We start from the raw sequence: 25,971 nt of genomic DNA on the forward strand, positions 1-25,971 counted from the left end.
TTCCTGAACGTTTAACCTCTGATTTGGACAGCAGAGACCTGGCCTAGGCCCATTCCTTTAGAGTGTGCTCAAATGGTTACCGAAAGTGACACTTTTCTAATTATTCTGTCAAGCATCAATCTCAGAAGTTCCCAGTTGCTCAGCGCTCTGACTGACAGGGCAATCAGTGCTTTACTTAAAGCATAAGCACGGACTTCTCCTGGCCTGCAAGAGCTCCCTACCTGCTGACAAAACAGAGCGATCCACAACTGGAAGAAGGGGAGAAGTTGTCACAGGAGTGAAATTTTACAAGTGTGGGAATTGAGCTTTTCTAAGCTGGCATTTCTTTGAAATGGGGACACTTCCAATTCCCAGGGGCATATTTCCAAATCTCAAACATCATGGCTAGGATTTACTCCGCTTTCACTGTGGCTTCTGCAAATGCAATCAAAAGGTACAGCAAAACAAACAAACAAACCAAAACCCCCAAAACAACGTGTCAAAGACATCTGCAGCTCCAGACAGACCAGAATGCTCAGTGGTGGAACAGGAACCTAGACCATCCAACGTTCCAACCTTCTTTCTTATAACTGGGCTTCTGGGGTGGGGGCTGCGCAAGAATTGTCATTACAGGAGAAATTATTCTTAACTAAGGTTAGCTAAATTCCATTCATTTGTTTTCCTTTAGAAGTTGTCTCCATATATTAACCAGTGTTATGCTTCAGTTTTGCCCTTGGGAATTACTGGGACAATATGTAGAATGAGAAATGAGATTGGTGGGTCAGTACATTTTGGCTGGTCTGAATGTGATGGTCAAGGTCTTTGAAAGTTGCCTTAAAACATGAGGCTGCATGCACAGCATGGAGTTCAAAACCAAAGGGGACATAGAGGAGGACAACAGGTTATATGAGGAGTGAGAGCCACCAGGATAAATCAGAAGATGGGCTTTGCAAAATGACTGCCTGAAATATATTTTGGGGGAGAAGAAAGCAGGGCATCTCTAGCAAATTCTGTAAATATAAGCATACTACCCACCATATTTTCAGGACCCCAAAGGCTTGGATAAAAAGAAAGTAATTCAAATCAGACAGTTTTTTCTTTATTTATTTGAGACAGAGAGAGAGAGAGAGAGAGAGAGAGAGAATCTTAAGCAGGTTCCACGTTCATAATGGTACCAGATGCGGGGCTAGACCCCACCATGCTGGCATCATGACCTGAGCTGAATTCAAGAGTTGGATGCTCAACCAACTGAACCACCCAGGTGCCCCCAAACAGATGGTTTTGTGTTGCCTAGACTAATACTAGCTAGACTTCTAACTGGCCTGTTTTCTTTCTTCCCTTTTCCACAACGTATACTCCCAGCTTTGTCTCCAATTTCATCATCCCGGTGCTTAGAGCCATTAAGAAGAGGCTTACCATTTTATCAGAATACAATTCAAACTTCCTAATTTGGCCTACAAATTATTCCCTAGCCAGCCACAGCCTACCTTTTACCTCCCACTCAGTTCTCCTCACTGCTCTGCCTCACTGTTCAGTTGCTTCCTGCCTTTGAACTTTTGCCCTTGCTTTCCCTGCTCTTTCCAGTTAGCCTCAGATCACCACAGGTTAACTCCTTTAAATCATTCAGGCTGCAGCTTAAATGTCACGTCCTCCAAGAGGCCCTCCATGGACACTGCAACTAAAGTAACTGCTTACTTGCTCACATGACTTGCAAAAACAGGGAGCCAGACTGGCTGTACTGGTGTCAAGGTCACACTGCTCCTGGTCTGTTCCCAGCCAGTGACTCGGTGTAGAGGGGCATTAAGGCAGGCCCATTCCCAGGAGACCTGAGACTTCTCTATCAGTGACTGCAGTTCCAGGTCTATCTGACAGCCTGGCCAAACCTTTCTTACTCTGCACACCAGTACAGGATGTGTCTGCACCCAACCTTCCTTCCCTCTTTCCCTCATGCAGGGTCAGACCTGCATCACAGTCTGATGGCTCCCCAGTCTCTTCTGGTTCTTTGCCATTCCCTCTCAAAGGTACTGCCTCTAAGAGAAAGAAGCCTTGCACATTAATCCTGCCTTGGTGGTATCTAAGACCCTGACCAACATATTATCACCTCGTCACCCAGTTTTATTCATCTTCTTAGCACTGAGCACTAAAGAAAATGACCTAGAACACCACCCAGCAATCTGCATTTACCAAGCCCCTTCAGGTAGTTCTGGGACAAGCTCAAGTTTGAGAAACAATGACCTAATATTATACAGCTAATGATAACCAGAGTAAGAATCAGGACCCAGCCTTGTGAATTACCAGTTTATTTCTCAGCAAGGGTAGTCTTAATAACACAATCCTTAGATAGTATCTTTGCAGAAGTACTTTACTTTAACAAATGAATTCAAACCCTTGTCAGTTTCTTAACTTTGTTTTTCTTTTAACAAATGGGCATTAACTTACTAGGTAAGCTGAAGGAATTTCCAAAACACTGATCTGATGGTGGCTGAATGCCTCCATGTATCTAACCGGCTTTGTAGCTTTTAGGCAGTAAAAATAAACTTCTCAATTTATACCACTCTCCTCTGAGGAAACCTTAATCTGATGTTCTGCCATTACGAACGTGGGAGAGCTGGAGCACTATCAAGATGGCGTCTGGCAAGACGAAATGGTACTGAAGTTTGTCACTATCGATTTCTGTGTGGTAAAACCTGTGTCTTGTTCACTTTCTCCGTTTAGATCAAATACCATGATCTCCAGAAAGAAACTGCTGAGGTTTTGGCGCACAGTGATGGCAAGAGCTCAGGCACCGTGCAGGCAAGTATGATAACGAGACAATGGATTGATTACAGTCGGGAAACGTATGGGCGGTAAGGTATGAAATACTATCTGGCTGAACACCCAAGATAAAAGGATATAACGTGCTTTACTGCTTATGAGGAGGAGGCAGCAGAAAGTTTCCTTTCCAACATAAATCCGTAAGTATCTTTTCCCCAGGGGCAAGGTATATTAAATCAGGCCCATTATAACTTTAGATACAAGTCAGAAATCTGAAAAGTACGAATACTTAATGCGTTCTTAAGAACTGAGAAAGGGAACTTCCACAATGAAATGAATTCAGAGACAAAGACCTTCCTTCCTAATTAATGACCTCTGGCCTTTAAGGCCATCTGCAGAATTTCAGAATGTTCTCCACAACTTTGTTTTTCTCTTACTTCCTCAGGTAGATGGTGTAAATACACTTAACTATATCATTACTCTGTGGAATCTAAGGTTTACCATACTAGCCACAATCTCTTAAACTTTGCTAGTCAAAATAACAGCTCTGATGTATTTTTATAATCTGAAAAACTGAGAAATATGAAATTTTTCAGTTTCTCACACTTTTCTTACCAAGTGCAAAGGTTGGGTCAAAGCACGTATTGTACCTGGTTAAGCTCCAGAGAGAACAACTTTGACAGGTGAAGTGAAGAGAAACCAGCTCCACTGCCTTCCTATAAACACGGAAAAAAGCTGAAATGGGAAAGCCCAGGATGACAGCTTTTTCAAATAGAGTTTTAGTAAAAGGATAATGTCTTTGGGAACTTATACTGTAATTTTACCTTGTACAAGTATAGGGTAGGATGTCGGTGAAAGGGAGTATTTGAAAATTGTAAAATGTTTATTCACTCAGCAACTATGTATTGAGTGACGGCTTTACCAGCACAACACGAAATCCAAGAGTTACTGGAAGTGAATAATAACGAACAGCATGTGCTACAAGCCTGATGTCTGATCAGCTTATGTAATATTCCTAACGACCACGTGCAGCTGTTTCCATTAATGTGCCCATTTTACTGGCAGGAAAAAAATAAAGGAGTCTTCCAGGAGTTAAGTCACTTGCCAAGGTCACATAGCTAAGCGGGGGCGGGGGGGGGGGGGGGCTGGCATTCCATTCAAGGTTAATTAGTAAGTAGCCCGGCTTAACTACCACACGCTCTTGTCTGATACTGAGCTCAGTATCCTGAAAAATACAATGCATGCTCTCAAGAAACTTGACTGGGGAAAACAGATGAGAGAGGAACAGTTGCTCAGCTGAGTGCTACATGAGGGGCGAATGTGTGAAATAAAAGCATGCTGGATGGTAACAAATTCTAGAAGATATTGGGGGGCGCAGATAGGAAAGGGAGTTTAACCTAAGAAAAAGCAAAAGACCGAGTTCACTTATATTTGTTTCCTAGCCCGATCTTGTATTTGTTCAAGGCTTTTCCCTGGAGCTATTCATTTATTTGCTCAAAAATATTTTTTCAGCACCTACTATGTGCTGATACAGTGTAAAACATGGACCCTGACTCCATGAAGGTCAGAGTCTGGCTGGGGAGCTTAGGAAGTTTTCAAAGATGGTCACCCAGTATCTTCTCTCACCACACATACTCTTCCGCACTCTGATTCTGCCATTCCCACATTAAGAGACAGGCTCTGATTCTCTACCACAGCCTCGCCTCTGAATCTGGGCAGGGCCTGTGACAGGTCTAACAGAATATGGCACAAATGACACAGTACTGGTCCCGAGGCAGCAGCTTCCATTCCCAGACTCCTGGAAGCCACTCACCATACAGGATCTTTTTGACACCACCAAGGTTTGGGAAGGCCACACCACATGGAGGGATGAGAAGAGATATGAAGAGAAAGAAAAAGAGAGAGGCCCAGGAACCATAAGGCACCACGCACGTAAGGAGGCTACCTTGGAGATCCAGCGACCAATGGCTGCAGCTTCACGGCAGACTTTGCATAAGAACCACACAGCAGAATCCAGGGAGCCCACAGAACCATGAGAGACAGGATTCCTTCTGTCCAAACCCACTACGTAGGCTTGAGGGTGGGTTGTTGGGAAGCAATGGATAATAGGAACAGAACTGAACACAAAGTTACCTATATGACTACATAATTAAACTAGAAGGAGAGTATAATTTGAGAAGTCCTAATGGGAAACAACCCTCACCTTCAGAAACCGGGTCTGTGGGGGTTTGTAGAAAGCTCGCTGCATAGCTGCAGTCAGGCTGAGTCCTGAAGAATGAGGACAAGAAAGAAAAACATGAGAGGAGAGAACATGGGGTGGAAAGAAGAGGATGGGGATGTGCTCATACATTCCAGGAAGGGAGAGAAGATCAGTGACCAACTGAACCAAACTGGAAAACAAAAACAAAAACAAAAACAAAAACAAAAGGCACAACGCAGTCTGGAGAGGTGGCAGGTAGCGGCTCACAAGAGGCTCGTAAGCCATGGTGGCTGGTGGGCACTGTCTTAAGCATAATGGGAGCCCAATAAGAGGAATGACCAAGACCTGTGGTCAACTGTAGGTGTCACTGCAGGTGTCAGGGGAAGTCAACAGGGAAAATGACTGGACATGAGGACTTTAAGATTCAAGAGCAGAATGCCCTGAAGTGAAACTCAGCCTTTATCTTAAGTATCATGTTGCTGTAAGGTTCTTAGCTAAATAAAATAAAATACTAAATTTTAAAAAAAGGAGTACAGTGTCCAGGAAATTTAGGGAATTTACTTTCTCAATTCAAACTTTACAATTCACAAAATGAGTTTAAGAGTATAGTCCGCACATAAATCTGACCTAATCCAGGGAGCGAAATGTGGCTAAATTTAATAAACTGAAGAAAATAAGAGAAAAGGAATGGCGTGGTGTAACCAGCTTAAATGAATTTTTCACATTTCATGTGGTTTCCTCAGGCCCAAGTTAGCTAAAAATGAGCACATAATGAGCTTCTTCTACTTCAGCTTCTGCTCCAGCTGTCTGCTCCTGCCCAGTATGTAAATCCATTTTCTCATCACATTTACATGCTTTTCTCGAAAATGCCCATGTTTTCAAAGACCGCCACTTAGACAGACAGATAAGCTCTGCCATCACTGCCCTACACACCGTCCTCACCTTGCCCACCAAACACGTATCACAGGAGAGCTCTTTCCAAGCACAGCTTCTGCACATCTGAAGACTCCACCCCTCTGCCACGAGAGGGCCTGCTAATGGGTGACAGGTTGTGCAGAAAGGGAGACCAGCACTTTACTGCCTAAGGCCAGAAACCACAGGAACTTAACATACCGTGATGAGAAAAACTCGGAGACCATATATGTTGCTAATGGTGTTGGGATCTGAGTGGTCTCCATCGGTTTTGTTCGCTTGCTTTCGTGTGTTTGCGAAGATGAAGAAATGTTCAAGAAATAATTACTAAAAATCATAGTATCACGGTGCTCTTACGATGATATTAAAATGACACTTGGCCACAGCACCCGGGGAGTCTGGAGTGTCTCAGCGTGGACGCTGAAGTGGTCACACAGGGTCAGTGGGGGAAACTATGGGCCATCAAAGTAAAGGCAAGTGAAGGTGACCTCTGTAATTAGCGGAGGTGACTGCGCTCAGATCTTATTCAGGTTGAAAGACAGAGCTGAGGACTTCTTTAGCCAAGTTAAGTTCAAGATATTGAAACATCATAATTGCTCCCCCATCCCCCAGGCTCCAACTCCAACCCTCTCAATCCAAGTTTCTTAACATACCACTCCACTGAAACCAGAAAAACTCACTCTTCTAGAGTTACAGGAAGAGTAGCCAGACAGAAAGAGAACATTTAGTATTTACTCCATAAATGGCTCTGACTGGTCTGGTATTTACTGGTCCTGCCTTCTGTGGAGTAGGATACAAAAGAAGGAGGGCAGGAGAAATGAGGAGGAGGAGGAGAGGAGAAGAAGGAAACTGATGTGGCCAGCTTTAGGGGAGAACCTTGGTCTGTGTTACATGCAAGGAGGACCTCTGAAAGGGACCACAACATGTCTGAGCTCCAGACCTTTTAAATGGACACTTTGACTCCACCCACCAGGTCACTGGCCAAACAAACGTTCTTTAATGACACAAATCAGATCCATGGATTTCTTCCTCACAGCAATTATGAGGAAAAAAGTAGATGCACGAAACTAGTTCCCCCAGAGGCCACAATGTGATTAAGAAAACGTATTATACACACACGCACACACACACAAACACACAATCATCCTAACTGCTGGGGTACCTGGGTGGCTCAGTCGGTTGGGCGTTGGGCTCTTGATTTTGGCTCAGGTGGTGATCTCACAGTCTTGAGATTGAGCCCCATGTGGAGCTCTGTGCTGAGGGCAGAGCCTGCTTAAGATTCTCCCTGTCCCTCGCTCTCTGTTCCTCCCTCCTCTCTCTAAAATAAGAAAAAAATTTAAAAATTAAAAAAAAAATCCTAATTACTACCAAAAAATGTTTTAAAAATCTTCCATGTGTATAGAATGCCTGATGGTCTTCATTTAAGACATATAAAATGATGGCACAAAAACAGACACATAGACCAATGGAATAGAATAGAAACCCCAGAACTAGACCCACAAACGTATGGCCAACTCATCTTTGACAAAGCAGGAAAGAACATCCAATGGAAAAAAGACAGCCTCTTTAACAAATGGTGCTGGGAGAACTGGACAGCAACATGCAGAAGGTTGAAACTAGACCACTTTCTCACACCATTCACAAAAATAAACTCAAAATGGATAAAGGACCTAAATGTGAGACAGGAAACCATCAAAACCTTAGAGGAGAAAGCAGGAAAAGACCTCTCTGACCTCAGCCGTAGCAATCTCTTACTTGACACATCCCCAAAGGCAAGGGAATTAAAAGCAAAAGTGAATTACTGGGACCTTATGAAGATAAAAAGCTTCTGCACAACAAAGGAAACAACCAACAAAACTAAAAGACAACCAACGGAATGGGAAAAGATATTCGCAAATGACATATCGGACAAAGGGCTAGTATCCAAAATCTATAAAGAGCTCACCAAACTCCGCACCCGAAAAACAAATAACCCAGTGAAGAAATGGGCAGAAAACATGAATAGACACTTCTCTAAAGAAGACATCTGGATGGCCAACAGGCACATGAAAAGATGTTCAGCGTCGCTCCTTATCAGGGAAATACAAATCAAAACCACACTCAGGTATCACCTCACGCCAGTCAGAGTGGCCAAAATGAACAAATCAGGAGACTATAGATGCTGGAGAGGATGTGGAGAAACGGGAACCCTCTTGCACTGTTGGTGGGAATGCAAATTGGTGCAGCCGCTCTGGAAAGCAGTGTGGAGGTTCCTCAGAAAATTAAAAATAGACCTACCCTATGACCCAGCAATAGCACTGCTAGGAATTTATCCAAGGGATACAGGAGTACTGATGCATAGGGCCACTTGTACCCCAATGTTCATAGCAGCACTCTCAACAATAGCCAAATTATGGAAAGAGCCTAAATGTCCATCAACTGATGAATGGATAAAGAAATTGTGGTTTATATACACAATGGAATATTACGTGGCAATGAGAAAAAATGAAATATGGCCTTTTGTAGCAACGTGGATGGAACTGGAGAGTGTGATGCTAAGTGAAATAAGCCATACAGAGAAAGACAGATACCATATGGTTTCACTCTTATGTGGATCCTGAGAAACTTAACAGGAACCCATGGGGGAGGGGAAGGAAAAAAAAAAAAAAGAAAGAGGTTAGAATGGGAGAGAGCCAAAGCATAAGAGACTGTTAAAAACTGAGAACAAACTGAGGGTTGATGGGGGGTGGGAGGGAGGAGATGGTGGGTGATGGGTATTGAGGAGGGCACCTTTTGGGATGAGCACTGGGTGTTGTATGGAAACCAATTTGTCAATAAATTTCATAAAAAAAATAAAAAAAAAGACATATAAAATGAGTGAAAAGAATTTAATGTCACATTAGAGACTGATACTATCAGTGAAAAAAATCAAGTCTAGTTTCAAACTCGGAGAACATACATGTTGCTAATGGTGTTGGCAATCACTAGTTTGTCCATGAAAATCCATAATGTGACTCCAACAAGAACACAGGAAATAAGTTCTTTCTTCACCTCTAATTTGAGGCAATTTTAACACAGTAATGTTTATCTCTTCAATACATGGAAAAGGTAAAGTCTAGAAAGTTCACATATTCCTTGTTTACTACTGGCATATATTAAAAAAAGGAAAATTTTTTTAAAAAAGATATTTCCTTAATTGCTGCATGCAAAGTTTATAGCAACCACAAAGTGTCATGTATTTTGTACCAGATCCAAATTCTGATAAGCACACATTTACTACAAAATATACTAGATTGTTATGTGATTTTTATACTTTACCATGGACTCTGTTTAGTGGGTTGTCTTATAATGAAACACCCTTGATGATAATAATTTGTTGTTATCTTAACTGTCATTATTACAGTGAGATTTATTTAGTTTAATTATATACATACCCTCAGAAGACATCTGTTAATGTCTAAGCATCTATTTGTTAATTGGTTTTATTTAACATTTGGGATCATTTAGCAAAATGCTTTGTTCAGGGAATGATGGAAGCCAACCAAGCTCAATTAATTAAATGGTCACCAGATACCATTTTAGGGTAGGACAGCAAAAAAGAAAATGCTTTCATGTATAGGTATAGGGTTAAAAAATTAGAGTCCCACATCTCAAAGGGGGGAAAAAGCCACCAAAGCTCCAATTCCACTTATAAATTTATGCCACAAAAATATTTTTAAAATGACCACATTATGATAAGAACGAAAATAGGGAGCCAGCTTAATGTCTTAACCGTAAGAAAATAACTGCGAACACAAGGGTGTATTCACGTAATGGAACACGACATGGCCACTAAAAACCTTGTGGCACAAAAATATTTAATGATGTGGTAAAATGATTTCAGTACACTGCTAAGTGGAAAAAAAAAAACCAGTACAATCCCCATTTAGTGTAGAGTCGTGTACTTACACAGAAAGAAAGAGAAAACATTGGAAACACACCAGACCCTAATGAGAGTTATCTCTGAGCTAAAAAATTAGGGGTGACTTTATTTTATTGTGAGCTTTTCTATATGCCAAATCCTCCCTAATGACCATGTATTAAATTATGGAACTCAATTATTTAGGAAATGAAATAAATCTCATAGACACTTAACTCTAAAACTAAAAAAAAAAAAAAAAAATCAGTAGTTTAGAAATTAATTTATAATTCCAAAAAGAATGAGCATTGAGGGATATGTTTTCGACAGGTAATCATTAGGACTCTTGACCACACAGTTCAAAGCATGTAAGAGGAGGCACTGCGACTTTATTTTGGGGAGAGTTTTGTTTTGACCCACCTTCATGATAAAAGGCATTGTGGTTGGGAAAGACATAAGGCTGTTTTCTTGAGATAATTCTGAGTGTCGGCACTACCAGCCCTGAACTCCTCAAGGCTTGCCAAGCACAGCAATAAAGCTGTGAGTGTTGTTTAATTAAAACCATTTCCTTAAAGTAAATGGAACACGAGTTCATACTGCCAGTCCCCTCACAATTTGCAAAGCCTGCTCGGCTCTTCTCTAAGGGGGCTACTGCTTCTGTCCCTAGTGATGGCAAATGGTAGAAAGTTGGGGTCATCTTCCTGGGTCCATTAGGTTTTAAGAATACACTGCCCAGCAGAAATTATGATAGACTTGGACAAAGTACGAATATACTAAAAATTTTCGGGAATTTATACATTGTGAACGTTGAAGAAAGGAATACTGCTGTGTTCAAATGCCTCAAAATAACCCCTGTGAAGGAAGCTCGTTTGCTCTGTTCTCGTTGGTCTCACTCTATGGATTCCCACGGATATATCAAAGAGCTGACAGAGAGGAGACAAGACTTGATTTACTTGGTGACTATAAAGGGTTTGGCCCCCTTTCAGAAGAACATGCCAAATCCTGCTACATTTGCTGAGACTTAACTCGTCTGATGAGATTGCTTTCTTTCCTATTTAGACGGTCTCATCCAATTTTCAGATACTGCTTCATGTGAAGTTTTAAAACTGTTTTTTTAAAGAACCTTCACTTAAAATCAGATTTAAACACATACTTTACTGGCTTAATGGAACCTTCCTTTAATTTGTTTTTACTTTTGTTTTATTTTATTTTCAATGCCCCATACAAGCATCCAGGTCACTCATGATTCTCATACTTATGATTGGGTCCTTTTCCACCAAAGGCATTTCTCCCTCAGGAAAGCCCCACTCCTGACCTAGGAAGGGGAAGAGATACAGGGGTGCAGGCTAGGACTCCATTTCTTTCCAGCTACTGACAGAGCGGACCCCACAACCCACACATAGACAGACTCCATGTTCCCCAACCTCAGGACTGCTCACTCAGGACAACACCTAGCTCCAAAGGCCCTTTCTTTCCCCTGGTCTGAAAAGATGAGAGAAGGAAAGGGAGGAAGGGTGCTACCGAGGAATGAATTTAAAACACAAACCCAAATACTGAAGACTTACTAGTCATGTTTCTTGCATTAGTGCTAAATAAGTAAGTGTAATTAACAAAATGCCACCGAGCACATGACTCAGAGCAACCGACTCACGGCTGGCAACCCCTGAGAAAGCATGCGCTTTAGTTAAGACTACTTCCTATTAGCAAACTAGAAAGAAACGTGATATAAACCCTAGCTACCTTGATCAAGACATGAATACCTCAAGGGTGAAAATGTTCCTCTGTTTGTAAAAAAACAACAAACTGACTTCTTTCTCATCACGGTAACAACGGTGAGAGAAACTTCCAGTTTCCCTTCCATGTAACAAAAGACGTGTGGTTCGGGAACTCTGAGTAAAGGCACATACACAGTTGAGAATATACAGCCCCAAAGAAGAGTCCAAGAGCAAAGCCTACAGGGAGCAGTAGGAACTAAACAATTAGGAGGATGTCCTGGAACTTGTCAGCTCCCTGTAACCTGTCCTATGATGTGTCTTCAATCAAAAGATAGGCCTTGTCGTCCCTTTACATTAAGTGACTTGCTGAGCATGAAGCTTTCAAGTTCTCCAACCACCCAGGATGTGCTTTGCACATGCATTTCCTCCAGGTGTTCCCTGATAACTGTTTTTTTTTTTAATTTTAGAGAGAGAGGGTGTGTGTGTGTGTGTGTGTGTGTGTGTGTGAGAGAGAGAGAGAGAGAGAGAGAGAGAGAGAGAGAGAGAGATCTGGGGAGGAGCAAAGGGAGAGAGAGAGAGAGAGAGAGAATCTCAAGCAGGCTCAGCCACACTTAGTGAGGAGCCCGACCTGAGGCTCAATCCTACAACTTTGGGATCATGGTGTGAACTGAAATCAAGAGTTGGACACTCAACTGACTGAGTCACCCAGGCACCTCTGTTTTTTTTTGTTTGTTTGTGTTTTTCTTTTGAAGGTCCATGCAATTATAAACCTAAAATACTGCCTGGAAGGATATCTTCATCGGAGTAAGATATAGAAAAATCTCTTAGAACCGCAGAATTTGAACAGGCATTCTTTATGTCTCTCTTTCAACCACTGTATAATGACCCTTTTGGTTGGAAAGTTGCATGTTTAAAAAAAAGATCTAATATGCATGACAAAAATACTCTGCAACAATTTCTAAGCTCCTGGTTTTTACTGCTTTCTTTATACCTGCACTGGAGTGTTATTTAGCCTCATCCCATACATCAAAGTCACATCAGACACACATTTAATTTATATAAATCCAAATATGCAGGCACAGGGACGGAACAAGCAAGTGAGCAAGAAAGAGCCAAATCTAGGGGGAGCCCCCAACACCGGTCCATTCAAAGAACACAAGTTGCTGAGGGAGGTGAGAGGGGATGAGCTCCTTTGCTCACAGGGCACTGTATAATCCAGTTGGTTGAAGAGGGACTAGAGGCAGGCTGCTCGGGTTTGAATCCTTGCTCTACCACTCATGTGTGTCCTTTGGCAACTTTCCTTTGGCAAGTGAGGAAAGTGCCTCACTTTCTTCATCTGTAAAATGGCCATGATTTATTACCTATCTTAGGTTTGTGGTGAGGAATAAATGAGTTCATATTTGTAAAGCCCATAAACCAGTTCCTGGCACATACTTAATACCTATGTCAGTGTTAGCTGCCATTATTATTATTGTTTATTTTATCCATTAACTTTGATAGTTAATTTTTTTATAATTGAAGAAAAATAATTACTCATTGTGCACCATATTTCTGCCACTTTGTGAGGAGTAGGGAGGGAGTGAACAAAACAGAGACCATCCTCCTTGTAGGAGTTTATAGTGTCAGGGGCCAGACAGACTTTAATAAAACATTCCACCGGTTTTTTAATTATAGACCACAGTGGTGAGGAATGTCATGGAGAAAGATCAGCGTCTCCTCACCCATACTAAAATTTATGAGTGGACTTAAAAGGATTTCCAAAGTTAAGTTTGATTATAATTTTTTTTTGCCTTCTGAAAGGTCTTTTTAGAGCCTCACCTACATGTGAGATGCGATTACAACGTGTAGTAGCTGCAGTGAGTTAGAGACATGCAGACCTACAAGTAGGGATGAAAGTGAGCTTGTATCCTATGTCTTGTCTGGTCCACACCCTGCCCCCCAAGGAAGACGTGAACACTCAAGAACATGATACAACCCCAAAACTGGAAGAGACAGCAATAAGGCCTCAGCCTGATACTGAAAATATGAAAGGAACCCATGCAAATCTCAATTTTCCAATGGTAGTTGATATATCAAGATGACCTAATAGTTGGAGAAAGATACATGCTGATTTGTCGGCACACAGAGTAATCTGTAAAGGGAGCTTGTACAAAGAGCCATCAAGATAAAGAAACATTAAATTTTGTTTTTTACAAGAAGTGGTTTTCTTTTTTTTCATTCCTCATGTATACCAGAGAAAAATTCAGTGAAGACTTTATGTCACATATCATTATGAATCAATTTTCTTGACCAAACATAAAAGCTGATTCAACATCTCCACCTTGAAACACTCTATTATCATGACATTTGTCAAATACTGAAAGATCTGACCACTTCCCTCTTCCCCAAATAGCAAAAGGAACTCAGATAACAAATGAAGGTTGTACTTTGTAACAAGAATAGACAGGAGATTGAATCGCAGCAAAACACTTACAAATCAAGAGAGGGGAAGAAAAGTACCCAGAGAGATTAAATGCACAGAGAACAATAATAGGAAGGAAATCTCTTGTGAAAAGAAGCAGCTGATGGTAACTTAATCGGGACAGAAATGAATTAGATCTACTTCAGTGACTGAGCTCAAGATGAGGTAATTTCATAAAGTTTATAGAAAGTCACTTGAAAATTATACAACTTGTTTTTGTTCTCTACTTTTAGAGGGAAGGGAAATAAAAGTTCTCCATGAGGGAACTGATCTTCAGAAAAATGCATTTACAAACCCAGCTGAGGAATGTTACCTATTAACTAGAAGATTATCCTTAATTCTCATTTGGATAGAAAAGTCACTTTAGAACTGATAGAGTCCCTCTGAGTTTTAGGGAGAGATTCTGACACAGAAATAAGGGAATAAAAATCTTAAAACACACGGGGATGTCAAGTGTATGGAGAAAGAAATTCAAATCAGTGTTAACCGAGTGGAGTCCGGGCTACTACTTGGCACAACAAGGGTGAGCTGGGGCCAACTGTCAGTTTTGTACAAGTAACACATACAGCACACAGCACAGGAGTCACTCTAACCTGAAAGGTAAACAGAGAACGAAAGGGCTCCTGGCTGAGATGGGAGCTGAAGCAGCTCTCATAAGCCAGAGGACGCTAACAGAGTTCCAGCAGACATCCTCTAACATGACAATCACCTAAGGGGCTGGCTAAGGTAGAGACTGCTGGGCCCCACCCCAGACTTTCTGATTCAGCAGGTTTAAGTGGACGAAGAATTTGCATTCCTAAAGAGGTTCCACGTGACGCCACTCCTGCTGGTCCACCCACTGGAGAAGCCAGGCCCTAGGAATGAAGCCCTAGGAATGAAGCCCTATGACTAGGGGAGCCTCTATGGCACAGCTTTGCTCCTGGATCTTACTCATGCTGTCACCAAGTGGAAAGGGATACTCAGAGCCTCCTGGACCACCTTGTTTTAGTTTGTGATCCGACAGGCAGGTGGGCTTTTGCATGAGTGTCATGAGAACAGCAGCAGGGAAGCCTCTGGCTGGACTGAGGGGCTTCTGCCAGGCGCCCACCCTTGAAAGCAACCCTCTGCCAGGGATGCAGCAGAGCAACGGGCCCGGGCCAGGTATAAGCATTCTCTGTGGGCAGGAGGGGGGAAGACAGCATCCAAGTGGGGATGCAGACGGCGAATGAAGGCATCACCAGGACCATAAGGAGAAGTATCACCAAAGAAACCAAGACAAAGCTTGATGAGCAAAGAACAACAGGACAATGTGAATACTGCAGCCTGTAATAAAGCTCACTTTAGCATCAAGATGTACCCTGTACAATCACCTTCACTTACTGTACTGGTTTTTACCACGTACCCATTGAAACTCACAGAGCAGTGCTTCTCACATAATCTGTGGTGAAGGACAATTTTTTCTTAAATGCCCTGACAGTCACTGATGTTTTTGTAAAACACAATCATATGAAATGCTAGAAAATTGATCTTCTACTTGTATGTCACAGAAATTTGGAATAAAAGTTTCTAGATGCTGATTCTGTCTTTGTATTTATTATAGACCTAAAACAGCCCATAGGCTGGTGCTTCTATACAAATTGACACTAGGCCAATACCACACTCCAAGCATGCCGACCCTAGACCACTGGGGACCAGGTCTCTGTCACAACTACTCAACTGCTTAAGGAAATGAATGAGCAAAGCTGTGTTCCTATAAAACTTTACTTATACAATACCCATGAGGCAGAGTTTGGCTGTGAACCGCAGTATGCCTCCCCCTGCTATGGACCAGTGCCCCCTCAAACTCTAATGTGCAGAGAATCCCCTGGGCATCCTGTGAAAACACGAATCCGGACCCCAATGATCTGAGGTAGAGCTACATTCCTGCATTTCTAACGGCCTTCAAGTTGATGTCAACACTGAAAGTGCATGACCCACATTCTGAGTGGTAAGGCTGCACAGACTCTTCTCTGTGAACCCAGAGAAGAGGGTGTGATGTCAGTATGAATGGATGCTTTACACTGGTCTTCTTTGAGCTTAGCAAGGACTGTATCTGTCAATCAGGCTCAAGTCTTCCTCTGCTCTAAAGGGGTAATTACAACCGGAAGACTTGACAAGGACAGCATAATGGAACCAATGACATTAAATGCTGGATGGTTTCCCATTCTGTTGACTGGCTTGGGACCTGACACACAGTAGGTGATCAAAGAACAGGCACTGACTGCCCGCTGAAGGCTGGAATCACAAGCTGTGTTCATTGCGAGGGGGAAGCTAGGATGATGGTGAGGCTCGAATTTCTGTCCTGTTGTCTTACCTAAGATGTTTTTTTTGCATCGTTTAATAAATTGGTGCAACTTACAACAGAGAGAGCTTTTAAAGATACATTGGTAGAGAAAAAGAGAATCACAGAATTTATGCTTTCAGTAAAGGTTCTCGTTTTTTTGGGGAGGGGGTATTTTTTACTTTTCCCTTGTTTACTCTTCTCATTTGATTACCAAACACCTCTCTTTCAGAATCTGGTCAGCAGAGTCTGCATCTGGATTAATCATTTGGCAGTTCAGTTTAACAGACAAGAAGATCCACTCACAGTCACAGGTTGTAAAACAGAAAAATATCAGAAATATCTAAATTTGGGCATTTCTCCCTCATATCTGCTACTAAATGTCCACATTCTTGGATAACAATGACACACTGAAGATTCTAGGTCACTCATATCTCTCAGAGGCATGTGCTATTTGGGATGAACGAGCACGTGAAATCTAGGTCAATGGTTAAAGGTCAGAATGGATTTCTGTTCACTACTTATGATCCTAAGGCTTCTGAGTATTAAAGCAGACACCTAAATGTTTGTTCAGAAATACTCCAGTGGAGTTCTAATTGAGAAAAAGGGATGTGTCCAGAATGCTTACGGATAACGATTAATGAAAGAACTCACAGATAAGCTGGAAGAAAAGTAATTAACTTGGATTTGTGCCAGCTGCCCCTTGGGAATGCTAACTAATACGTGTGTTCAAAGTGCTCCGTTTCGTAAGTCCTCAAAGTTGGAAGCAGAGCATCCCGAGGAGAGGGTCCTGGGGATGGAGATAAAATATCCACCGACATGCACAAAGGACCTCTAAGTGGAAGACAGTTGCCACCCGAATTAGAGCAAAGTTCAAGTGGACCAAACCTCTTTTTTTTTTTTTTTTAAGTTGACAATAAAGCAAGCGAGGTGGCTTAGGACACTGAGGTAAAGAAGTAGTGAGGGACGCCTGGGTGGCTCATTCGGTTAAGTGTCCAACTTTGGCTCAGGTCACAACCTCCTGGTTTGTGAGTTCGAGCCCCATATGGGGACTCTGTGCTGACAGCTCAGAGCCTGGAGCCTGCTTCGGATTATGTGTCTCCTTCTCTCTCTGCCCCTCCCCCACTCATGCTCTGTCTCTCTCTCAAAAGCAAATAAACATTAAAAAACATATATTAAAAAAAAAAGAAGTAGTGAGTAAACATGAAGGAACATAGGGCACCTCCAACGGGTGCAGATATTGATCAGATTCCCCTCACTGGGAGCATTCATGTCATTGCCTACAAACCCAAACTCCGCATCTAACAGTCAGGACACGTCTTTCTCAAAGGTAAACTCATCAGAGGGCTTCTTGGACAAACTTATCAAAAATAACAAATTTCTGGCATCCTCAATTCTATTTTTAACCTTGTACCACCACCCAATATATTACTTATTTGTTTTGTATAACGTATCTATTTACTCACTGATTTAACTAACTTTCCCACTCTGAAATGGTAGCTCCAAGAGAACAGGACTCTATTTCACCCACTGCTCTACAATTCTGGGTCTAGAGGAATGCCTGGCATATATAACACCATGCATTATCATTTGGCTGATATCACTGAATGGGTTTCTGTCCAGCTTAGTCATTCTCTGGTCTGGAGAACTAGTCCTGACCTCATGAAGTGGTCTGAGGAGCTGCCCCAACAAGCTGGGGGGGAACCCCCCTCCTTCCATAAAGTTGTTCTTGCTATGGGATGAGCCTAGTGAACCTCATGGTTGACACAGTGACTTGTACTATGGATGAATTCTTGCCTTACTTGCCTGCCCGGCCCTCCAGTCTCCTTAGAACCAGGCTTCTGCGTATGGGATGCTTTGCTTTGTATGAAGGCAGCTTGGCCATGCACTACAGCCTGGGGACTGTGGCACTGGCTACTGGTTAACAGAATTCCCTAAATACTCCTTAAAATTGCCTCCCTTTGTTGGCACACTTGCTGTCTTCTACTAACACCCTGCTTTCAGGTAAGGGTCCCTGCCACTTGCAGTTCCTCCTGTATTGTTATTACCGACTGCTGCTGAGTCTGGCTGCTGCATAGGACTTCACCCAACCCTCTGCAAAGAGGACCTTCCCTCCACTGCTTCCTGGACCCTGGGGAGGCAAGTCTTGCTCTAGACAATGGACCCTACCAGGCTGTCCCGTCCCATGAGAGTCTTGCCAGACACAGAGCACTGGCACCTACCTTGGGAAATGGTTTCACAAGGACAGCTCATTAACTTATTATGCTTCTCTTGCTGACTGAGACCACTGAGCCATAGGATTTCCATGGAAAGAAAGAGACATGCTGTCAATATGAATTTGCTCTGAAAAGACATTTTTTGGAGGACCTACTATGTTCCCTGAACTATTAGAGTGGCTAGAAATAATGAAGTGTATTAATAATAGTGGAACAGGACAAAACCAGGCACTGGGCGAAAAAAAACTCAAGGCAAAACTATACTTGGAGCTATTTTCAAAGAATATGGAACAAATGAAAAGTTTAATGAAACAGCAGCAAGAAGTGGGGGGTGGGGGAGGGAGAATATTTCTAGGCGATTTTATAAGATTTAAAAAGAGAAATGTATGAATAAAGGAGATGATTAAGTGGTAAAGACTGTAACTTGTAAATACCCCAAAGAAAAGAAAAGGGAGACTGGGACATATTATCACATATTATCATTGAGGTGGCATCTGATGAGGGCTAGAGATTAAAAAGGCACCTAATTAACAAGTCTGCCTAAAGTGTCTTGCTCTTTACAAAGACAGAAGATGCACAGAGAAACCAATGGATTCTTAGGAAGAATTCTGGCAAGAAAGAGCAAGGAAAAATAAAGGTGAGTCTATTCTAACTTCTGCAAGTCTTGTTTTGGACTCGGTCTCACCTCACTGAACCAGATATATCAGGAGGATACAGGGAAGATCTTCAACTCAGCCATCAGGAAGGTACATTAGGCCACACTTGGAATTCTTAGGTATTTCAGAATTTAGGCAATTCTAAATGACTGTATCAAATATTAAAGAATGATTCATTAACCCTGCGATAATTAAAACAAAGGCAGATCAGTAGTCCACTGATGTAGTAAATGCATAAGACACTAAAGGGGTATCTAGCTGAGCCCTAGAGAATGCTGATTTTCTTTTTTTTTTTTATTGTTCTATAAGACTGTTTTGTACCAAAATGTTTTTCACACTTGTTACTACTGCATTTGTTAACTATACTGTACTCTACTTTAGCAAACCAGATTTACAAAGTTCACACATTTTCTGAAAATGACTTTAAATGCTGAGCTTTAAATAACCTTCTAAATAACAAGAGGCCTTTAACACACTGCCCACTATTAATATGCTATTAAAACTAACAGTAAGAGAGAGACCAGCTAACAACACTGGAGGATATACATCATGTAATACTTGATATATTTTTTAAAGGCCATCAATAGGAAGGGTATTCTAATTATAATCTTATAAAGAAGATATGTGTAGATAATGCTGGAAGGAAATTTAACAAAATTGTAATAGTGGTCATGTTACGGTAATGAAGTTAGAGACAATTTTTTTTAATCTCTGACTTTTAGTAGGAAATGCAAATTTCTAAAAGTGGAAAAAATAATCAATTTTTAAATGTAAAGAAACCTTTCAAAAAGCATAAAGTGAGGGACTTACATGTGTAAGGAAATCATTCTTACCTGGATAGTGGAAAAATTAAGTTAAAATTTTCTCAAGGTTTATTCATTTAATCCTTAAACATAAAGGTAATACGTCTAAAATACCATTACTGACATATTTTGAAGGTTTTCATATTCATAGTCAAATTCCTTCCCTTTAGGAAGCATATAAAAGCAATTGAGGAAAAGAAAAGAGTTTCTGACTTGACATTCAGGCTAGGGGTTCCGGACTGTCCTTTCTTAGATAAAATGGAGCAGCTCTTTCACATAATCTCTGAAGAGCCATCCATAATTAGCCAAAACACTATTCAGGCAATTCTCGTTATCCATAGTAGTCACGGTCTATCAACTTTCAGCGAACACTGAGTTAGCAAATACCGAACCATTGCTCCTGAGGAAACCAAGGGCTAGTTTCCCATAAGCCTCACACCGTTTTCATCAAAACGGCAATGCATAACCTGTTTTCTGTGTTTCCGTTTGAGGATACCTTACTTCATATATACTGTTAATTCATTCGTATTGAATTTTTACTCACCCTTGAACAAAGCTTATCTAACATGTATTTTCTCTGTAAGATCCATCATAGTAGACATGACTTGGGAAAACCAGGCAGCACTGTGGCACTACACAAGGGGCCACCTTAAACAGCCAAGTGCATACTCCTCTCATTGACAACAGCCTTCTACATCCTTCTACCTACTGTGGTGACAAATAGGCAGTCAGTATGAAAACCTTAAAATCTTCATACATAGTTAGCCTCCTACTTCTAAGAATTCATCTTATTGTATTTATTTTGAGAGAGTTTGAGAGAGATTGAGACAGAGAGAGAGGGAGAGAGAGAATGCACATGTGAGCAGGGGAGAGGGGCAGAGGGAAAGGGAGAGAGAATCTTAAGCAGACTCCACACCCGGTGTGGAGCCTGACATGGGGCTCCATCTCACGATCGTGGGATCATAACCTGAGCTGAAATCAAGAGTCAGACGCTCAACCAACCGAACCACCTAGGCGCCCCTACGAATTCATCTTACATGAGTAATCTGAAGTGTACGTAAAGTTAAGAGTACAAGGAGGTTACGGCAGCATTATTTTAAGGGAGAGACATCCTGAATACCAAATAACAGAGGACTGGTTAAGTAAATTTATATGTTCATACAAGTGAATACTATTCAGCTCCCGAAGATGCTGCAGAGGACTGTACAATGACAGGGGAAAAGGTAGGTAAAAAGTGGAAAAAAGCAGACTACATAAGAGTGTCAATCATACTGATACCAGTTTTGTCAAAAATACTACTACTCTGTGTATTCATTTTAAGTATATGTAAAAGTGCATATAAATGTAATTTGATCTATTTTTGTACCTTTCTATACTTTATGTTTCTCTAATTTAATAATTAGGAAAACGGGGATGCTGTTTAATAAAACAGCCTTTAAAAAAAGACAAAACACTTTTTATCTTGCGAGCCACTCTGAGTCAAGCCAATTTCTTCGGCAAAGCCCATATGGACGTGTTGTTCATTTAGGAACAAGACAATCATTCCTAACCCCTAGTTCTCTGGCAGGGGGTGGTAGAGAGGGAATTCACAGTGTCTTCAACCTTCTGAAGGCAGTGGGGCTCATCCCACCGACTACAGCTCACCCCTATAAAGGAGAGGACCCAGAACCCTTCCCAGTTCAAAGGGTCTTCACCTTGTTCTCCTGAATTATTTTCCCAAGTTACCCCCTACATCTAGTGATTCTCCCACCAGGCATTATTTGGATTCTAAAACAATACCTCAAAAATAATAATAGTGAAACTTTCAGATGCTTGATCAGTCTAGCATTATAGGAAAATTCTTAAGACTCAGAGATACCTGACATTAATCCTGGCATTGTTAGAAAATGCACTATTTTCTTAACTGTTGAACTGAACCATGTCTTTTCACAGTGCGGTAACATTAAGAGAAAAAATATCCCCAACTCTTCTAATAATTATATATTATTTCCAATCTAGGTGACATTATACCTTTATTAGTGGTTCATTTCTGTTTAACATCTACAAAGGCTTCTCCATACAGGATTCATAATCAATTATGAGCATGTTGGGACCAATGATAAAATTTACTAAAATATCCCCAAGTCTTAAAATTCTTCAAATTACTTACCATGAAACAAAACAAAGCACATCCAAATTTGAATTTTGAGAAGCAGAGCAAAGAGTAAAAAACGTTATTTTTGATTTATTTCTGACAGTATGTCAGCAAGCAGCATGAAAACAGATTTAGAGAGTTCCATTAGGGATGCGTGGAAAAGGGGTAGCTCTCAGAAACACTGGTCTTGGGTAAGATACAGAACCGACGGCCTTCCCAGGACCCAGCTCTTACTGCGTAGTACTGGCCGATAAAATGGAACAAGTGCATGTTGGACAAGGACAGCAAGACATTTTTGGAAATGTGGATCAACTGGACATCAGAGAAAGAAATGCAACACAATAGGAAAAGCACTTGGAGGAAACAAAGAGAAATGAGAACAAGGCAGCGAGCTTTCCATTCTCCAGCTTATACACGGTGTTCCCCTGCACAGGGCTGAAACCAGGTGACAGGTTACAAATTCATAAGCACAGAATCATTTTTATCCTTCTCAGACTAGACTACCAGGCAGCCTATCACCATAAAGAATGGCTGCCTGGACTTCTCTTTCCAACTTTTAGATTTGTTTTCAAAGAGGCCTGTAAGAACAGGGATGGGGGAGTTATTTCAAAAATAATGCTCGTGTTGTGTCAAGTATTGGGTATTACATTTGAAAATCAATCTCTACAAGAGTTCTATTACCCACCAAAAATAAATATTCCCCTGCAGATAAGGTATTTCAGCAAATACAAGTGGACTGTAATGAAATGAGTTTTGCTTCATGCCTCTGATATAAACATGTGAATAAGTGAAGAAGAGGATATTGTGGTTTGTTTTTAAATATATTCTAAATGTATGATGATCAACAATATGTACGTGAGGCATTTAGCACATATTAGTATCAGCAAATATTTATTACAAGTGAAGGCATTTGCATGCTAAAAGGCATTTGATACTGAAAATATGGCATGCATTTTTACTTCTCTAGCCTCAAATTCTAAACAATTTTGAATCACATACCACAGAGCTAAAATAGCTGGGCTCTTTTCAAATTTATACCAAATGATATTCTGTGGTTCTTGCAGATATGAATTTAATCCTCCCTCGATTAAGTTGTGTTTTCTTGGTCGTCTGAACAGAGAATCACTGCAAACTACTGAATTGTTTACCCATTTCATCAACTTCAAAACAGCCCATACAGTAACACTGGTGTTAATGGATCTGTTTCAGATACCTCCTATCCCAAAGATGAGCATTTACTTCCTCTTGTTTCAATAATTATAAATCTAAGCCTCAGAAATGATTATGGAATTGAACGTTAAAAAACAAAAAAAGTCAACACATGGGCTCTGTGCTGACAGCTCAGAGCCTGGAGCCTGCTTCAGATTCTGTGTCTCCTGCTCTCTCTGCCCCTTGCCCGCTTGTGCTGTATCTCAGTCTCTCTCTCTCTCTCAAAAATAAGTAAATAAACATTAAAATTTTTTTTAAAAGTCCACACAAACGAAAGTTTTCCTTGTGCTTTAGAAATATTTGCCAAGTACTCACACATATATTATCTCCGCTGATATTGAAAGCCAATGCTTTGGGGTGTTATTTTCATGTCTACTTTACAGACAAGGTTAACAGAAGTTTAAAGAGTATTATCCTAATAGTAATAATTATATGAAAAGGTGTTCAACCTCATTAGCCATGAGAGAAAGGCATTAGACCACAGTGAAAGCTACCATACATCTATTGGAATGACTAAAGTTGCAAAGGCTTCACTGCACCAAGGGTGGGGAAGGGTGTGGAGACACACTGGGACTGCCATGAACGGTTCCCAGAGTGTAAAGCTGGCACATCTGGAGAGCTGCTTGGCAGCATCCGTTCAAGCTGAAGACACGCATATGTTATAACCCAGAAATCCTAGTTCCAAAAATATATCCCACAGAAATGTGCTCCAGAGGACATGTATGAGAATGTTCACAGCAACGTAGCAGTCAAAACTGTGAATAACATAAATGCCTATCAACAGAAAAGGATGAAAACTTCTGGCAGAGTCACACAGTAGGACAGCATACGGCAGGAAGAATGAGTGAACCACTGCTACATAAAATGTAGATGAATCTTACAAATAAAAGTTAAGTGAAAGATGGCAAACACAAAAGAATGTACACCGTACGACCCTACCTATGTTAAGGCAAAACAAAATCTACGACATTAGAAGTTGGGATAGCTGTGTTACCTTCAGGGGAAAGCAGGGTAGAAGTATGGCGTGGGGGTACTTCACTGGCTTCTGAGATGGGATACCCATTCTGAGATGGCGTACTGGTCTGTTCAGGCTGTCTAACAAATTACCATAGACTGACTGATGCGACAACAAACATTTCTTTTCACAATTCTAGAGGCCAAAGTCCAAGGTGAAGGCACCGGCAGCTTCTGGGTCTCATGAGAGCCCACTTCCTGGTACAGAAATGGCCATCATTTAGATCTGTCCTCCTATGGAGGAAGGAGTGAGCGACCTCTCTGGGGTCTCCTTTACCAGGGTACTAATCCCATTCATGAGGCTCCACCCTCATGACATAATTACCTCCCAAAGGCCCACCCCCTAATATCACCAGATTGGGGGTTAGGATTTCAACATATGAATTTGGGGGGACATGAAACATTCAGTCCCTAACACTGGTCATGTTCTATTTTATGATCTGGCTGCCAGTATGTTCACCTCATGGTAACTCATCAAGCTATATACTTACGATTTACATACTGTTCTATATGAAGTTTATACTTCAATGAAAATTTATTAAAAATTTTAAATGACACTATCATATGAAATTATTCCTCCTTTAAATGGGAAATGTGTATGTATAATCTCAGTTAATGTAATAAGCGATTCTCTGATTATATGTCCTTACCACAAAAAATAAATTACAGTTATGAAACATGATAGAGGTGTTACCTAATGCAACAGTGGTAATCATACTGTGGCATATAGATATATCAAATAAACACATTATATATCTTAAACTTATATGTTACATGTCAGTTATATCTGAATTTAAAAAACTTCAAGAAATTTAAGCTCTAAATACTTGAATAAATAAATAAAGCAAGCAAGCAACCCGCAGAGGTAATAAATACTGTTATAATTTCACTTTATAAAAGAGCAAACTGAGATATACACAAGTTAAATAACGTGCTCAAGCTCCCACAACCAATAAGCAGTAAAGATGGGACGTGGGACAGGAACCTGGGCAGTCTGGTACAAGAATCCCACTAAGAATCCTTCCATTCCTTTTTGAACTGGTACTTGGTGCTTATGTAGCACATTTCTTCCTGGATTTTTTTTTTTTTAGTGTTTGTTTATTTATTTTGAGAGACAGAGACAGAGAAAGCGTGCACATGTGCACACATGAGCAGGGGGAGGGGCAGTGAAAGAGGGAGAGAGAGAACACCAAGCAGGTTCCACACAGATGCGAGATCATGACCTGAGCAGAAATCAAGAGTCAGACACTTAACCAACCAAGCCACCTAGGCTTCCCCTTTCTGGATTTTTAAAGAACTTTGAAAAACACTATGTTAATTATACTTGGAATCAAAAAAATAATATTAAGAGAAATAAAAATTAAAAAACAAAGAGCTTTGAAAACACGACTCTAAGTTGGATCTAACCCAGGAAGCACAGGGACATATCAGGTGAGGAGTCTTCAGGAATGTCACTCCCACACTACTGCTTTTCAAAGTCAGTCCTCCAGAGGGCAACAGATTTGCTTAACTTTGGCCAAAAGAGTTGGGGTGAGTGCTGAGATTCCGGTCAACTGTCTTTTCCTATTATTCATTGATGCAAGATGTTTTACATACTCCAGATGTCATTTGTACTCATTTTCTACACCTTTGGAATTCTAAGTTTAATATTTAAATTTTTTTTTTCAACGTTTTATTTTTATTTTTGGGACAGAGAGAGACAGAGCATGAACGGGGGAGGGGCAGAGAGAGAGGGAGACACA

General features: G+C 41.0%; 1 protein-coding gene across 1 annotated transcript in view; it reads right to left on the bottom strand.

Moving 5' to 3' along the window:
- The window catches only part of SUCLG2 (succinate-CoA ligase GDP-forming subunit beta), a 278,731-nt gene that overhangs the window by 84,138 nt on the left and 168,622 nt on the right, over positions 1-25,971 (bottom strand). The gene's annotated exons all lie outside the window — the stretch shown is intronic.

Source organism: Prionailurus viverrinus, chromosome A2 (genome assembly GCF_022837055.1).
Source record: "Prionailurus viverrinus isolate Anna chromosome A2, UM_Priviv_1.0, whole genome shotgun sequence".
Lineage (NCBI taxonomy): Eukaryota > Metazoa > Chordata > Mammalia > Carnivora > Felidae > Prionailurus > Prionailurus viverrinus.